This window comes from Pezoporus occidentalis, unplaced genomic scaffold, assembly GCF_034315485.1.
Source record: "Pezoporus occidentalis ecotype Australia unplaced genomic scaffold, CSIRO_AGI_Poc_V1 ctg59, whole genome shotgun sequence".
NCBI lineage: Eukaryota > Metazoa > Chordata > Aves > Psittaciformes > Psittacidae > Pezoporus > Pezoporus occidentalis.
In genome coordinates this window covers 5,452,962-5,457,982 of record NW_026915932.1, presented here as the reverse complement: position 1 = coordinate 5,457,982, position 5,021 = coordinate 5,452,962, and positions in this window count along the sequence as shown.

The window sequence follows — 5,021 nt, the reverse complement described above, 5'->3', positions numbered from 1 at the left end:
CTGAGTCACAGGTACCTGCAGACTATTCAGGGGTTCTGCCTTTTTTAATTTTATGGCCTTCCATTCTGCGGTTTATGTTCCTGTTGCTTATATATTCTGAAATTTGCCTTGGACCAATGTGTTTAAAATGCAGTACTGGGGAGAGAGCTCTTGCTTAAAAATATTCTTTTAGAACCCATTTCTCTGATCAGTACTTTAACAATTTCTCCACCTGCTGCATGATATGGCCCTTGTAAGTGCATGCTCTTGGTTAATGGACTTGGGGATGCTTCATTGGAAGTGTTGAAACAATGATTTCGGAGGCTTGGACTATGATGGAGTATCTGTTCACAACATTATGAATGTTTGAAGCATTCTGTTTGACAGCAGACACTCTGGTTAATAATTATTAGGTCTGTTTGGTGGAAAGAATACTTGCAATTTAGCAGTAGTTGTCACGTTTATTATTTTTACAGTATGATGAAAAACAATTCAGCTATTCACCAAATTCTCCTTAATATTTTCTTATACTGGCAAATAAGCAATTGACATTGAACAATACACATAAAATGTTTTTTTAAAACAAAAACAACAACAAAAGAATAACTGGATACCAGCTTGTGTTCCTATAAAAAAAGAGGCAAATAGAAACTGATGTCAAAATTTCCCAGACTGACAAATGGAAGGACCAGAGGTAATTTAGAAAAGCCACTGAAAAACTGTACCACTTTTATGATTAATGTATCACATCTGGTCTCTCTGCTAAATGACAATAAAAGCCATGAAGTTTTGCAACTGTATTAAATATGTTATTACTTGATGTAAAGCCAGCAAATAGACAATAAAAAAGTTAATTAAGGAATATAAGATCAGTTCCTAAATTCCTAAATCCCTAAGAAGGGGTGGGAATGCTGTCAATACTGCATTTGCACTTGGTGTCTCTGTATCAAAAGGGAGGGGGAAGTCTATGACTCATCACGGCCATTTTTTATACAAAGCCAGAAACCACGTTGTTATTTGACAAATGAACCACAAGTAAAGCTTGACAGACACAAAAAGAGAAGAGTCCAAATTCCTGCCTGTGGAAGGGTGGAGGCTCGGCAAGTTTTCCAGTGAAAACCTCTTGTGTGGTTTCTTATTTCTATAAAGTAGCAGATTCAATTAAAGGGGTAACATGTACAAATCCTTGGCTTACAGACCAAAGCAAATTTGGGAATCCTAGGAACTGGGTGGGTACATCAGTTTGTAAGAGCCATTTTAGGTGCTAGGATTATCAAGAACATAGGGATACGTCCTCTCAATTGCATGTTGTCCAGTGCTACTCTGAAAAGAGATGCCTTGCAATTCCAGGAAAACCCAAAGTTCTTTCAGATGTGAAAATATCAACATTTGGGCACTTACAACCACATTGAGAAAGTTGGGGTTGTTCAGCCTGAAGAGGAGAAGGTGCCAGGGGGATCTTGTTGCAGCCTTTCAATACTTAAAGGGGACTTCTAAGAAAGATAGGGACAGACTTTTTAATAGGGCTTGTAGCAATAGGACAAGGGGTGGTGGTTCTAAACTAGAAGAGTGTAGGTTCAGACTAGACATAAAGAAGAGTTTTCATTTTATGACAAGGGTGACGACGCACTGGAAGAAGTTGTCCAGAGATGTGGTAGATGCCTCATCCCTGGAAACATTCCAGGTCAGTTTGGACAGGGCTAAGAGAAACCTGATCTAGTTGAAGATGTCCCTGCTCATTGTAGGGAGGTTGGACTAGATGACCTTTAAAGGTCCCTTCCAACCCAACCATTCTATGATTCTGTGATTCAAATGAAATACAGAGCTGTTGTTGATAGCATTTACATAAATTTAAATTCAAATAACTTCACAGTGTTAGCGGAACAGAACTTGTGCAAAAACACTAAGAGTACTAGGAGGTTTTACATCTTTTTTGTCACGGTACAAGGAATTTTGTACTTTCCACAGAGGAAAAGATGATTTGGCAAGAAGCCTGAAAGCTGGAGCATAAAGACTCAGCAAATAAGTTTTTAGGGAGCAGGCTCATTTTTCAGTCAGATCAGAAAACCATTCTGGCTACTGCACAGCAACCTCATTAAATTTGTCACAGGAAAGATGGCAGGGATGCATGGAAGGACATGCAGAAGAGCAGGACCACCTCCATTTGATTTGCACCATCATTTATAGTCTTTTCAAAGAACATGTCAGTTACAGGTTACATTTCAGGTACAGGTTTCCTTTTTCCACTTCAGCGATTGTCTCGTTTTCAGGCAGACAAGGTCAAATTTGCCAGAGGGCCACTAGGAAATCTGTCTCTTGTTAGCTTCATGTACAAAATAGCTTTCTTCAATGACTGATAGAAAGGAGCACTCACCCCAGATCACCAGCATCACTAGCATAGTCCAGGAGAGCTGGCATAAGCCAATGGGAGAAGAGGGGTCACCCAGGCTGGGCATTTCTGTCAGACCACTGCAGTAGACAGTGTGACCCTAGGACAGCAGGCACATTTTATAATCACTGTACCTCTAGCTCTGTAGTTCAAATGTTAAATAGTTTATCACTAAAGAGTCATCATTCCAACCATGTAGATGCCATGCCTCAGTGACCCATGCAACAGAAAACAGGTTTTGTTCCACCTTCAAAAAGAAACTGTTAGAAAAGAAAGTTACTTGTGTTGCAAAGTCCACTGTCAAAAGTTAGATGGGTTTTGTGCACATTAATACAGGATCTTTGCTAAAGCAGCTCCATACTATTTTTGTCACATAACCTATGCATCATTTATGCAAAGAATACATACACAAGGCAGCATAATTAAGATTTCATGAGACACTAAATCTGCCATCTTTTGGTTATGAGCTTAAAACCTTTATAGTTTAATTTATATCCACTTCCTACACACAGTTCCTAATTGTGTATTTCACAGATTTATCCCACAAAGACAGGGACTCTAACACATGCTGATCAAGCAGCTTCCACACTTCAAAAATGAAGTCAGAAAGGTTTTATTTGACTTGGTTCCCTGCAATAGTAGGGGACTTGGTGAAGGAGGTCACCCCCATTTCTGTGTTCCTAACAGATATTACCTCAGGATTAAAGTCAATGCTAACACATTTATTTATGTGTAACTGCTTACTGGCCTTTTACTTTTCTCTTCCTCCTGCAGCCATCAGTATAAACCAGCCAGACATCTCTGGTTCATGGATGAATTTGCCCTAGCAGCATTATTTACATTGGTAAATACAGTTTAATTTAGACTGAGTGCCTGTTTTGTAGTCTGTAATTTAGGGTGTGTTCCTGGATAGCCAAAACCAGGGAGTGATGCTGCTATTGTTCCCTATGTGGCAGAGGTGCAGAAGCCTGGCTGCACGTGTGTGCGGGTGTGTGGGGTTTTCCCAGCAGCCTGTTCTCTTCCTTGATTTGCCATCAGGGCCTGAGTTGTCCTTTTGCTGCACAGCTCTGTAGGTATTCTTGGGTACAATGCAAAACCTGTTATCACATTAACTCTTCAGAAGTTTAAAGCTACCTTCTGAAGAGGTTAAAAGTCAACAGCAACCACATGTAATCCATGGGAACTAACAGCCTTTGTTGGAGGTTTCACATGGAGGACAGTTCTTCAGTGGATATAAGGCCTGAAATACTTTCTTGTTCTTAAAACTAGACTTCAGAAATGCTGACAGAGAGGAGCAGCAGGGAACACATGTGTCTGTGCTGTGAGTATTACACAACTGTTGTATACATCGACTTCCACGTCTAGAATGACCTTCATGACTAAACCCAGTATACCTAGTGGTACTGGCTAAGCTTTTGGCTATTAACCAGCATCCTGTTGGTCGTGGAGTGAGTAAATGTCTCCTTTTCAGCTTTTTTATTTCCCATTTATGTCACTTCAAATCAGTTCCAAGCACAGCTGCAAAGAGTATCTCTGTTCTGACCATGTTACAACCTTCTCTGCTTCCACAGCCCTCTTTTTGTCGACTTGAGCTCCTGTCCCAGTCCTTCACCAAGCCTTACACAGAAGTGTCCTGCTCCTTCCTCCAGCCCCACTGGGGGGTGTGGGGTTGCCCCTCCTCAGGGCTGCAGAACAGCACTTCAACCTGGCTGCCAACGTACCTGCACTAGCACAAAACCTGGGCCTCTGTGAAATCCTTGCACACCTCAGCCTCTGCTCTTTTTGTCTTCTGTTGCCTCTTGCACACCTCTTATTTACCAGCCACCTTACAGGCTGCCTCCAAAGATGGGTGTCCCAACAGCAGCTGCACCTCTCCCACACAAATCCTCTGAGAAATTTAAAAGGCATGGATCCAGGTTATTCTGCTGCATCCTTCATCCAGCACTGTGGAGAACACAGGCATTGCAGCATCCACTTCCCGTTTAATCGTCAGAGCATCCTCTCTAATACACAACACTTCTTTAAAGCTTTGGAATTGAGAATGCCCTTCTTTGTATTATGCAAGAATAGGAATGTTAAGTGCTTGGTAAATAAGCTAAAAATAAGATAATAGGTTTATATTCTGCCCTGTATGCAGCAGAATTTCTGTTTAGTTACTGCAGTCCTTGCTTTGGTTGGCTGCGCCCAACCACTTTTTACTAGAGACTGCAAGAGATGCATATGGGAAGAAGCATTTAAAACAAGAAAAGGAGCAGGCTCTTCTTAAAACAATCATCACAAGGTAAAATGCTATTTACTGACACGGCAACCTGTATGTCATCATTCCACAGCACCAACAATGCGGCTTCAGTAAACGTTTTAAAAAATGACAGGTTTTCTTGTGTTCAGTGAGAATACTGACTTAATTTTCATTTCTTTTCTCAAACAACCTTGGCCCAAATCCTACAAACACACAAGTATTGAGTTTGTTACTGTTAGCTTTGCCACAGCCCTTAAAGAGCATCTTTCACAGCCAGAGTGAAAAGGCTACTAAATGGGTCAAGATTACCAATGGGTAAACAAAACGAAGCATTTTAAGTTTACTTTAGAATTTAAATAAAGAAGAAATTTTGAAGTAGCATTACTATTTCTCAAGCATTGGCAAAGCCGTCCA